This window comes from Lactuca virosa, chromosome 9, assembly GCF_052849685.1.
Source record: "Lactuca virosa cultivar CGN04683 chromosome 9, Lactuca_virosa_CGN04683_v6, whole genome shotgun sequence".
NCBI classification, from domain to species: domain Eukaryota; kingdom Viridiplantae; phylum Streptophyta; class Magnoliopsida; order Asterales; family Asteraceae; genus Lactuca; species Lactuca virosa.
The window spans coordinates 127,384,698-127,399,216 of NC_136434.1; positions in this window are offsets into that span (position 1 = coordinate 127,384,698).

Below are 14,519 nucleotides of genomic sequence, written 5' to 3' on the forward strand. Positions count from 1 at the left end.
AACAACCTTTAACTGCCCACATGATCCAAATCAGTTGGTCAGTGAGTCTCCTGTCTTCCAACAATGCACTAACACCAAAAATACCACATGTGGAAAAAATAAACAATCATGATCACTGGGCCCACAGCCTATGTCTGGAATACCCCTATAAGGTCCTCAGCATAAGTCTAGATTGCCTCCGAGCCCACAGCATGAGTATGGAATGCCCTTCCTGGCCCTCAGCTCATCTCTGGAATGCTCCCGATATCACGTCGATCTTATCTTCATTCCATCACTCGACTGAAAACTCTTGACCAGCACCACTGGGGCCTAAAGATACTCAACCTCATTCCACCGCCTTCCTGGAACCCAATCAACATCCCTCTCAATGCTAACTGAACACAACAATGTCATACATTTTTACCACGTATATTTCCTTTCACGGTACATGTTGTTACCAATGCAAAATCCGATGAAAACATGGTCGCACACGACCCGAGAATGCGATAGACGTTCGTACTCTTGTTCCAATTCAAAGGCTATATCCCAAATAAGAACCATGCATATAATTCAAACCAAGTTCTCCATTTCTATCTTCTCCAGCCCACAAACTCCCTTCACGACAATATCTAATAACTTACCACAATACACACCCTTAAGGGAACCCATAACCTTACTCAAAGGGTGAAGTATCAGAGATCTAACGAAATGAAGAATCTCAAACATTAACAAAAAATATCCTCATGAACGATCGAAACAAGATCCCATGCCTTGATTAAGACTCAACAGACGCCATCAATATATAACTGTCTCGATAAAACTTTTAAATTTATCTAGAAATGTTGCTAAAACTCTAGTCGGATCCATCCAAATACCAACCTTGCCACTACGACATGCTAAAAACTTGATTCTACGTAGATGAATGTCACGTCTGGAAAAACTGAACAACGTTACCCTAACTTCTAAACTTTCAATAACCACGGACATCTTCCAAACTTGATCCGAACTTGACGATAGGTTGACGTATCCATTGAACTGCAACTGATACAACTTTAAACTTCTGAAGAACCTCTACTATATATGATGAACGCGGAGAACAACGATTGAGAGTCCATGGAAAACCAATCCATTGGTCCAATACACTACTGGACAAAGCTCATGAGGGACTAAACATACCATCTCTGAAACTGATTGACCAATCAGCAACCTCCCGTCATAGACTATAGATATCAATCTATATAAAAAGCTGACAAATCCCTCAACAATTGATACTCAACCTGAGTGACCGAACGCCTCTTCACCTATTCTTCGATGTTTCCGAAAGGAACTACTGGTTATAACGAGCTCCTTGTCCAACAGCTTCTTGCCACGAAGACGACTCATTTATTCCCGAACACATACATCTGATGACACTTGCTCTGCACCCCTGTCTTGACCAAATCCTACACCAAAGTTTCACATACCCAAGCTGCAAATCCCTATGACCCATTATTCTGCAAAAACAACTCAAACAGATCGATGATCCTCTAAGCAGAAAGATCTAGCTCTCCCCCACTTATGGTTCGATCCACCAGTAACTGACATTACAAACAGACCAAAGCTCAAACCGGTTCACCCAGATGCATAGCATCCCTGGCCCTTGATCTCATCCCAAGGCAACCATACTAAAAGAATCCTCTTGTGCATTCTCATATTTCCATACTGCCATCAAAACCGCAGTCACATTGCCCTATGTTGGGTCTACATCCCAACTTCAAAAATCACATGTCTACTCCCTCTCCCCTCTGAACACGAAAAGTTGGAAGAACATAGCCCATGCCGAAGATAGTGATATTCAAATCCAACTGTCAATCACTATGCCTCTAGCTGCAATCCTCGAGCCGATCATAAGAAACGCTTCTTTCCTGAGTTTCTAAAATCAACTGGCACTACCATCAAGCAAGTCCCCCGAGACCTCAAATCAACTAACTCACCTAGGTTTTCCCCACTCAAACCCAATCTTAGATGGCCACTAAAGCCCAACCAATCACCAGAATCATCGTCATCCTGAATAACCATAACCAGAAGATCGACAGATACGAAAACCCTGTCATGAGTCATTGTTATCCAACCATGTTATGTACCCACAACCAGATCCTTAAAATCCTCATGGCTTCCTTGATTCGAGTATGGATCCTGTGCTTGCAGTAATATAGGCCCAATACTACGTTCCATATTTATCCATACTTTCCTCAATAGTCAATCTCGAGTCCTCTAAGTCACCTACTCATAATAATACTCCCAATACCCGCTTAAAAGCTTAGCAACCACACTAAAGGACTTCCTAGGCTCTCCTTGGATTCCCACCTCTCCTACCATCAGCTGTTAAAGAACCCCTATTAGTGTGAGCTAGCCACTTCATGAAAACAATTACATGAAAAAAAAACTTAAATAATATTTCGATTAAAATACTCAAGCCTACAACGGTTAAACTCAGACGAGAGTTGGGCAATAGGACCAAATCCTTCACTCTAAGATTATTTAACCTTCGCAGCATGTAATTTAACGTATCCATTTGATAGTTAACTCACTTCAATATAGGTCCTACAAAGCACAAATCAAGCAACATTCGAGCAGTGGTGGCGACTGGCACTAAGACAAAATAAAATCAGGCAGATTCTTATAAGAAATTTCCAACCACTAGACCCAAGAATCTAGGATACACATTCATCATGTCCTCACTCTCTCGAGAGTGGCTAATCCTTCCTCAACTGGCCTACTACACCCATATACTTACTCGTGAAACTTCCACCAACCCTGTAGCCACTCGTGCATGGTAATCATACATAACGTTGGATCATATATGCATTTGAATACTTGACCCTACCCTAAGCCCTTCCTCAGCCTATAGAATCTTAATTATGTATAATTATGATGAGCACACTAAATAACTACTGTAACGATGTCAATTTCATCTAACATACAAAAAAAATCCTTCTAGGCTATCAAGCATCATACGCCAGGCAATTCTATCATGCAATTCTTGAAGATCCCTAGTATACCACTAGCATGCAGTTCTATCATAATCATCATAAGCAAATAAAAATGTCGGTATTTTGGGGTACCCTTTCTTGCTCCGGATGATCATACACATCTCATCCTTCTTTGGTTACCTTTAAAAACAATTTGGAAAACAATCCTGAACACAATTTTGCAACAAATTTTTAAAAAAAATGTCGAAAACTTGTACAAATCCTTAGCTTGAGACTGGATTCACACGAATGCTCATCCAATTCACTCAAACCAGGTTTCTAATACGAACTTGTAACATCCCAAAATCACGGTAAAATTTTTCATTTTTAAATTAAGAGAAATCATTGTTTTCAAAAAAACCCATATCAAAACCAAGTATCAACTACAAATATCCCAAAATCATTGTATCACAAAATCTTCCAGATTCATGTCATCGAAGGATGTGTACGATCATACCTTTGCTTTTCCCCGATCATCTAAAGCACCTGAAACCATAACAATCAAAATGTATGCACGAAGCTTAGTGAGTTCCCCCAAAATACCACCACACAAACATATAACAGCATGCATACTAGGTCCACAACTAACAGACTGGATTACCCCTGACCCACAGCATGAGTTTGGCTTGCCTTCCGGCCCACATCTCATCTTTGGCTTGCTCCTGAGCCCACGTCATAAGTTTGGATTTCCTCACTAGCCCACAACTTATAACTGGCTTGCTCCCGAGCCCACATTATAAGTCTGACTTGCCTTGTTGGCCCATAGCTTATGTCAAGCTTTCTCCTAGGTTTGTTGAATTCCGCACAGAGTAGGATTTCCTCAATCCAACCATACTATGTCAACATATACATAACAGATAACATATATCCATCTAACAGATAATAATATAATCAATCAGACAAACAGACAGATAATAATATAATCAATCAAAAGGTCAACGATCAATGGAAGTCAACAAAATTCAAAGTCCATGGCAGGTGAGTACGCCAAGCGTACGTGATTCAGGGCTAGTACGCGCAGCGTACTCTCAAGTACGCCCGACGTACATACGTCCAAGACAATTCCTTCCTTTAGTGCTTAATCCCTTAAGACCTTTTTTCTGTAGCTAAGATCTAGGCTCAAAACATCAACTTAAGTCATAAAGTTTCCACCTTTATAACTTTCCATTGCTAGAAAAGTCAAAAAGCTAAAACCCTAACTTATTTATCCATTAAGACATCTTAAATCTTGCATGGAATGGATAGAAGGACCAAGATGACGTTTTTATGGTTCCTAATAGCTCCATAATGGATAAATTTTCCCACTTTATCCATTAGGATGGTCCAAGAAATTAAAATCTAGTATTTTAAGTTTCAAAGGGACAAAAAGTGCATCTTTTTCAACTTAATCCATTAAGTCCAAGTCTCCAACCTTCAGATCTGAATCAATATGATGTTTAGCTGGATAAAGTTTCCAACTTTATACATAACAAGGTCACCAACTTTCAACATCTAAACTTTATGTACTTAATGTGACCAAAAGCTCACAACACCCAAAACTAGCTAGATCTAACAAATGCATCATCAAGATTTAAACTTTAAACGACTATAAAAAAGATCAAGGTGAACAATGCCTGGATCTACAAGCTCCAAACCAACCAACACTTCTCCAATGAGATCCTTCTTCTCCAAGATGCATCAAGTACACTCCAAAGCACTTAAAAACACCTTCTTTTGCTCACAAGGCTCAAAATAGGGTTAGGATTTCAAGGGATGATGTTTAAGGGGTGGCGGCTGAGAATGGAAAGAGTTTGGGGGAGTTAAGGACCTTAAATAGGGCTCAAACCACAAAAATATAGTTTGGGCTCTAATCGCGTACACCCAGCATATTCCTGGTAGGTCCAGCGTACTCTGGGATGCCCTAGTACGCACAACGTACTTCTAAAAACCGTCTAACTTGAAACGGTCATAACTTCTTCGTTTCAACTCCGAATTCGACGATATTTATATCCACGGAAAGGTGTTGAGGAGACCCAAAATATTATCTAAATATCTTGGACTAAAGACTTATCGAACAAAAATCATATTTCATGCAAGAACCAGGCCTATGACTTTTCCCTTTTTACCCTTCGGCCCAAAAAACAATTCAAGTGGTAAATCTCTTAACTATCATTACCTCCTTCCACAAGGAATAAACTTTGCCTCTTTAAGGCCCAAAGCCTTAGACAAAAAACTGTCGACCCACGATGTAGAAATGGCAGGAAACAGGATGTTACAATTCTCCCTCACTTAAATTAGATTTCTTCCTCGAAATCAGCTCTCGCTTCCACTTTGTGATGGAACCCCTCACATCAACGAAACTAACCGAAAAATGAAAGATTTGATCGGCTCTAAACCACATCGGCCAATCGTCGTCATGCTAATCCCACACTTAAGTGTACCATCGCAATGAGAACCAACTGGTCACATACCAAACTAGGCCACGCTCCTACTCGGCTCCAATAGCCCTACTAAGCTAACTACTGACAACACTCAAGCTTATCCTTGATCCACTAACCAACAACAGCACAATCCTTGATACCCAGACCAACTTTCACTTTATTACTTGATCCCAAGCACTGATAACCAGATACCCAGGAAGCTCTAATTCCACATAACATCCATAAACTCCATCACGCATGCAAATAAGAGCAAATATAATTACTCCATTCATAATAAGAACTCAATTAGAACAGAACTAAATAGGACAATTCCATTCAACTGATCATCCAAGATTCCAACTAAACTTTGAAACATAAATCAGCACACTTCTCCCACGAGTATAATGAAGGTCTATCCAAGAATTTCACATTGCATCCAAATCTCGTATCAGCTCAGACGTACCTCTACCTGACGAAACACTCGAGACCTTCACAGTGAACTTCGTGACTCGAGATTCTATAACTGATACCCAAACCTTGTAACCAAACTCCTAATAAACAGCACGCACGCAAATGGGGTTCATAATGCAATCACTTCGCAAGGGACTTCTGATGCACAACTATTACTCCAACAACCTTTAACTTCCCACATGATCCAAATCAGCTGCTCAGTGTGTCTCCCATCTTCCAATAATGCACTAACACCAAAAATAACACACGCGGAAAAAAATGAACAATCATGATCACTGGGCCCACAACCTATGTCTTGAATACCCCTACAAGGTCCTCAACATAAGTATGGATTGCCTCCGAGCCCAAATCATGTGTCAAGAATGCCCTTCTTGGTAATCAACTCATGTCTAGAATGCTCCCAATATCACGCAAATCTTGTCGTCATTCCATCACTCGCCTGAAAACTCACGACCAGCACCACTGGGGCCTAAAGATACTCAACCACATTCCACCGCCTTGCAGGAACCCAATCAACGTCCCCCTCAATGCTAACCGAACACAACAATGCCATACTTTTTTACCACGTATAATTCCTTTCACGGTACATGTCATTACCAACACAAAATCTGACGAAAACATGGTCGCGCACGACCCGAGAATGGGATAGACGATCGCCCTCTGGTTCTAATTGAAAGGCTATAAGCAAAATAAGAACCATGCATATAACTCGAACCAAGTGTTCCACCGCTATCTTTTCCAGACCACGTAGACCCCTCACAACAATATCTAATTAGTTACCACAGTACACACGCTCAAAGGAACCCGTAACCTTACCCAAAGGGTGAAGCATCAAAGATCTAACAAAATGACGAACCTCAAATATTAATAGAACACATCCTCATAAACGATCGAAACAAGATCCCATACCTTGATTAAGACTAAATAGACCCCATCAATACGTAACTATCTCAATAAAACTTTTAAAGTTATCTAGAAATGCTGCTAAAACTCTAGTCGGGTCCATGCAAAAACCAACCCTGCCACTACAACATGCCAAAAACTTGATTCTACGTAGATGAATGTCACATCTGGATAAACTTAACAATGCATCCCCAACTTCAAAACTTCCAATATCCAAGGACATCTTCCAAACACGAGCCAAACTTGCCGATAGGTTGACACATCCGTTGAACTCCAACTGATAAAGCTCTAAACTTCTGAAGAACCTCTATTATTGATGATGAACGCAGAGAACAACGATCGAGAGTCCATGGAATACCTATCCATTGGTCCAATATACTACTGGAAAAAGTCCATGAGGGACTAAATGTACCAACTCTGAAACTGATTGACCGATTAGCAACCGCTCGTCCTAAACTATAGATATCAATCTATATAAAATGTTGAAAAATCCCTCAACACTTGATACTCAACCTGAGTGACCCGAACGCCTCTTGAACTATTCTTTGATTTTTCTGAAAGGAACTACTCGTTACAACGAGCTCCTTGTCCAACAGCTTCTTTCTGCGAAGACGACTCTTACATTCTCGAACACATACATCTAATGACACTTTCTATGCACCCTCGTCTTGACCAAATCCTACACCAAAGTTTTGCATACCAAAACTGCAAATCCCTATGACCTATTTTCCTGCAAACACAACTCAAACAGATCGTTGATCCTCTAAGCATAAATATCTAGCTCTCCCCTACTTAGGGCTCGATACACCACTAATTGACATTGAAAATAGACCAAAGCTCAAACCGGTTCACCCAGATACATAGCATCCCTGACCCTTGATCTCATCCCAAGGAAAACATACTACAAGAATCCTCTTATGCATTCATATATTGTCGTACTTCTATCAAAACCGCAGTCACATAGCCCCATGTAGGGTCCACATCCCAACTTCTAAAATCACATGTCTGCTCCCTTTCTCCTCAGAACACGGAAAGCTGGAAGAACATAGCCCATGTCAAAGATAGTGATATTCCAATCCACCTGTCAACCACTCAGTCTGTAGCTTTAATCGTCAAGTCGATCATAATAATCGCTTATTTCTTGAGTTTTGCGACTCAACTGACACTACCATCAAGCAATACCCTTGAGACATCAAATCAACTAACTCACCTACGTCTCCACCAACCCTGTAGCCACTCGTACATGCTAATCATACATAACGTTGGATCCTATAGACAGTCGAATACTTGACCCTACCTTACGCCCTTCATCAGATAAGAACATCAAATATGGCTAAATCATATATTCTCAGGCGATAGAATCTTAATTATGTATAATTATGATGCCCACACTAAGCAAATACAATAATGATGTCAATTTTATCTAACACACAAAAAAAATCCTTTCTAGGCTATCAGGTATCATAGATCAGGCAATTCTATCATGCAATCTCTGTAATCATCATAATCAAACAACAATGTGGGTATTTTGGGGTACTCTTTCTTGCTCGGGCTGATCGTACACATCTCATCCTTCTTTGTTACCTTTGAAAACAATTCTGAAAACAATTTTGAAACAATTTGAAACAATTTTTGCAAACAATGTTGTGAACTTATATAGATCCTTAGCTTGAGACTGGATTCACATGAGTGCTCATCCAATTCACTCAAACCAGGGTTCTGATTCCAAGTTCTAACATCCCAAAATCACGAAAACTTTTCATTTTTAAATTAAGAGAAATCATTTTTTTCAAAAAAAACTCATATCAAAACAAAGTATCAACTACAAATATCCCAAGATCATTGTATCACAAAATCTTCCAGAAACATGTCATCGAAGGAAGTGAACGATCACTCCTTCGCTTTTCCCTAATCATCTGAAGTACCTGAAACCATAACAATCAAACTGTAAGCACGAAGCTTAGTGAGTTCCCCCAAAATACGACCACACAAACATATAATAGCATGCATACTAGGTCCACAACTAACATATTGGATTACCACTGAGCCCATAACATGAGTATGGCTTGCCTTCCGGCCCACAGCTCATGTCTGGCTTGCTCCTAAGCCCACATCATAAGTCTAGATTTCCCCACTTGCCCACAACTTATGTTTGGCTTGCTCCCGAGCCCACAACATAAGTTTGGCTTGCCTTACTGGCCCACAGCTTATGTCTGGCTTAATCCCATGTTTGTTAGCTTTCGCACAGAGCAGGATTGCATCAACCTAACCATATTATATCAACATATACATAACAGATAACATATATCCGACTAACAGATAATCATATAATCAATCACAAAAACAGGCAGATCTACAAATCACTATCGCATAGCAACATCCTATATACCAGGAAATAGATCTACCATATCACAACAACATAGCAACATCCTCATGATACATAACCTAGTGGGTTGGCATTGATGCCTTCGACCCACAAGTACAGTGAGGAAAACTCACCTGGATCGAAGAACTCTGAGACACTGAGATACGACCCCTTTTATGTACTGCTTGCACCTACGAATTTACTAACACCAGAACCAGATAAAATTTAATCAATAGTCCAAATCCTCAAGTTTGACCCATGGTCAAAGTAGTTCAAAAAGTCAACGGTCAACGGAATTCAACAAAATTCAAAGTCCATGGCAGGTGAGTACGCCCAACGTACGTGATTCAAATCAAGTACATGTAGCATACTCTCACGTATGCCCGACATACAGACGTCCAAGACAATTCTTTCCTTTAGTGCTTAATCCCTTAAGACCGTTTGTCCAGAGCACAGATGTAGACTCAAAACATCGACTTAAATCATAAAGTTTCCACCTTTATGACTTTCCATGGGTAGAAAAGGTCCAAAACCTAATGCCCTAACTTATTTATCTATTAAGACATCTTAACTCTTGTTTAGAAGGGATAGAAGGACCAACATCACATTTTTATGGTTCCTAATAGCTCCATAATGGATAAAGTTTCCCACCTTATCCATTAGGATGGTCCAAGCAACCAAGATCTAGTCTTTTAAGTTTCAAAGGAACCAAAAGTGCATCTTTCTCAACTTAATCCATTAAGTCCAAGTCTCCAACCTTCATATCTGAATCAATATGATGTCTAGATGGATAATGTTTCCAAATTTATCCATAACAATGTCACCAACTTTCAACATTTAATCTTTATGAACTTAAAGTAACCAAAAGCTCATAACACCCAAAACTAGCTAGATCTAACAAATGCATCATCAAGATTCAAACTTTATACCTCCATAAGAAAGATCAAGGTGAACAAGGCTTGGATCTACAAGCTCTAAAGCAACCAACACTTCTCTAATGAGATCCTTCTTCTCCAAGATGCATGAAAAACACTCCAAAGCACTTAAAACACCTTATTTTGCTCAGAAGGTTCAAAATAGGGTTAGGGTTTCAAGAGAGGACGTTGAAGGGGTGGAGGTTTGGAATTGAAAGGGTTTGGGGGAGTTAAGGAGCTTAAATAGAGCTCAAACCACGAAAATAGGGTTTGGGCACTGATCGTGTACGCCCAGTGTACTCCTGGTACACCCAGCGTACTCAGGGATGCCCTAGTACGCCCAGCGTACTTCCCAAAACCGCCTAACTTCAAACGGTCATAACTTCTTCGTTTCAACTCCGATTTCGACGATCTTTATATCCACGGAAAGGAGTTGGGGAGCCCCATAATATTATCTAAATATCTTGGACTAAAAACTTCTCAAACAAAAATCTAAATTTCATGCAAGAACCCGGCCTATGACTTTTCCCTTTTTACCCTTCGACCCAAAACACAATTCAAGGGTTAAATCTCTTAACTATCACGCAGCACCACCCAAAGCTCGTGAGCGGCACGCATGCTATCTGGGCATGGCGCACACTTCTGCTATAAATAAGAATCCTTCGTTTCAGTTATTCTCACACCCATTCCTTATACATCTCTCTCTAGATTCGACTTTTGGAGTATTTTTTGGAGCTTAGGAAGTTATCACTTTAGTAAAATTTTGGAGCATTAGAGGGCTTAGGAATTAGAAACTCTCAAGTTGAACTTATGCCTGCGAAATTCCCGGTTTTCGCTAGAAACCTTTGTAAGTGCAAATGTGCTTACTAAGCTTTTCGGATAGCTTATATTCATAATTATAATTGTTATTAGGAACCTATAAGTACCAGATTAGTCATTAATTCCAGTCATAATACTGATTGATTTACTTATGGGAGAGGTGCCTAGAATAGTCACGTTGGCTTGGTTCTTGGATTTCAAAAAGGTTCTATGCGGAAATGGTCCTGCCTTCCAACTGTCCTGCCTGGTTGATCCTTATTTGATAGAACTCTCGGTATTCATTGGGATTAGTGAAATACCTGGCTTTCCTTACCAAATTGTCATAGGGATTAATAAGTTATAGTATTATAGGTTAATACTTGTTAGATGCATTACATGTCGGTTAGATCGTCAGTAGGATCACCCAGATAGCTGTCAATCGTCGGAGTAATTTTCCAAGTGAGTTATTTCACTATATCATGTGTTACAATATATATCCATTTATGTTAGGACATAGGGTTTAGTAAAATAGATCCAATAGTATAGCTTTTATGTGTCTGTATTAGTAGAATTTAATGTATAGTCTCTATATATGTCGGGCGGGGCCCACCATGTAGTTTGGGTGGGGTCTGTTATGTATGTTAGGCTTAAGTAGTTGAGATGGGACCCATTAGGTAGTTGGGTGGGACCCATTATGTAGTTTGGGTGGGGCCAATTTGTATGCAAGTATATGTATTGTGGTATATGGTATCTTGAGGAACTCACTAAGCCTAACACTTACCCAGTTGATATTAAATCTTTTCAGGTACTCCATCATATAATAAGAAGGGAGAAGCTCGACTGTATACATGCACAATCGCAATCACATTTCTACATAATGTAAATTATACTCTGATGTAATTGAATGTTTTGAACAAATAAAAATGAAAATTTTGGGTTGAAATCGGGATGTTGCATAAATAAGAAGAGACGATCGATTACTTTTGAAGTTGGATACTTGTTATTGCTCAAAGTCTCTCCATGGAAGGGACAACGCCCGCTTTCTTGCTAGACATTAGTTATAAAAGATGTATTTATGTCGGTCAACAATTGTAATATTTTATGAATAAATGAAAGAGACTTATTTGAATATATGTGTTTTATATATATTATGTGTATATAAAGTTTGTATAAAACCATATTTTACAAAAAAAAAAAATAATAATGCTAAAATATACATTAAAAAATTACTTAGGATAAATAATCTTTATGAAAGTTGTAGTGGTCGTAATGGCGATCCCATTAATATAAAGAATGCATAAATATGACTTTGTATGAAGAAGTTATGATTCTTCGAAGTTTCGCGTTCAGCCCTATATGACAAAGCGTGTCATAAAAGTGAATCAGAGATAGGTTGCTTATTCACCTAAATAATCTAAACAAAAATCGTAATAATCATTAAAGCAAAGGTGTCTATATAAAGAATGTCCAAATCTGACTTTTTATGAGGAAGTTATGATTTTTCAAAGTTTTGATGCAACCCAGTACAGTAACGTACGATACAGAAATAGAAATTTAGATCGGATGATTATGAACCAAATCAATGTAAACGAGATTTGAATATCTCGTAAATATGAATTTGTCGATATAGAGACAGTCGAGAGCAGATTTCGTATGAAGGAGTTATGATTTTTGCACAGACTTTACCAGTGTAGTCTCTATCAAAATATGAATTTAAAATAGAATGAGAATTAGTTGTTGAGGTCTAAATGAAAGTAGTACTACTCGTCGAGACGATTCCTGGTATATAAAAACATCGAAAACGAAGTTTGTATGCGAAAGTTGTGATTTTTCGAAGATTGTGAAAAATTATATGGATGGATGATGACTTGGCACCACCAGGAGGTGCCACATGGAAATATCGGACGGCCCCTTCTTCCGAGAGACCGAGTGGCATGGCACCATAAGGAGAGCGACAAGTGTCATTGTCGGACGAACAATTCCTTTACCGGACTGAGCGACGTGGACAAATGATAAGACAACACATGGGAAGCTGAGAGAACGACACATCATCAAGGTATAGTGAGCCTAGAGCTTAGGGCGCTCCCCCCATATGTTATCTATAAATATGCGCGATTTCAACTCATTTACTCACTCATTCAACCCTAAATCCTCTGGAAACCTTCCTGCACCCCTATCCCCGATACTACCTAGTTTCCAACTGGTTTAGCGAAGCTCTATAGCATCAGAGAGCCCGGAGAAATAGAACTTTCGGTTTCGGAGTTTTGCTCGTGTAGTTACCAGTTCTCACTAGAAAACTTTGTAAGTTGACGTAAGGCATGTAATGACTAGTTTATTGCGGGTTGAAAACTCTATGTTCTTACTAGGATACCATGTCTGACCCACTCAGTTTCCTTGTATCATAGGTAGTGGTACGAAGGTACATGTATAATGATGTGTTGAATATGCTAAGAAATTGAAGGAGTTTTTCTGCTATTAGTATAATAATTGATGTAAGGCATGTAATGACTAGTTTATGCTTATGTTTCTGTATCGATGATAACATCCCAAGTTTTTAATTATTAATGAAAAATGTTTTTTAGAAATGCTTTTATCTCACATTAAAATTATTATGGGACAAATTTCGCACAAATAAAAGAATACTATGTTTTAAATAAGCATAAAGAAAATGACTTTTTTGGGCCGTAAATTTTAGGAAATCACACGTTGCAACTTTGACAATGTTGATAAGTGAACCTTTTAACTTTGACAAGGTTGAGAATTATATAGCTTATTGGTTCGACAAAGTATATTGACTCGACCCAACTTATCGGTATAGCGCAGCGGGTATGGTATGTCTTCAAATTGCATACATTACATCTTCCATGTCATATGAGTAAATTAATAAATTTTGTCAAATGTTTTGATAATTTAATGTGTTTAAACCCCATGTATCTAATGATATATTAACATCTTACGTATTATATTTTTTAAATGTTGTGTATTCTAGGTTCGGGTTTAGTGGTTTACAATATTTAATCCTTAAAACAAACTCTTTTGTTGATGATATGAAGAATGACTTTTAATGTATGAATAGAGAGAAGTGTTGTAAGTGCAATAAATACTTTGGACATAGCTTTTATGTTTGTATTTTCTTCATTATAGTTTTTTGTGATATTAAGATGTAAATCCCAAATGATATTATCATTTCAATTGTTTTTGTGTGACTAATTTTGGTACACTTTAAGTATATAATAGAGGGGTGTTACAAGGAAGCCTTGTGAAAAGAAATTTGTTGACTAATTTTTACTTTATGTTAGTTGTTAAAGCTCTAGAAACTGTTCTCAAATCCTTGATAAACTTACAATGTTGTTTTTTTTTTTTTTTGAAATAGGACGTTGTTAAAAGAAATTTGTTGGGTTAAATGGAAGAAAGTGTTGGTTACCTAGAAATTCAAACTCTTTATAGGTATTAGTCAACAAGATCATTCATGGATTGAATGGGGGGTTTTGACATGAACTCAAACATGGCTAGAACCTGTGGAGTTGGTTAATGGATCTTTGCATGTTTTTAAGAAGATATGTATCTTGGCGACACTTCTTTCTAAGATTGTTTTCTTTGGGAAACGAGAAAAATTGATTGATATACTCTTTTTTCTTGATGTGATTGATGTTTCAGTTAGCTCATATATTCACCAAGG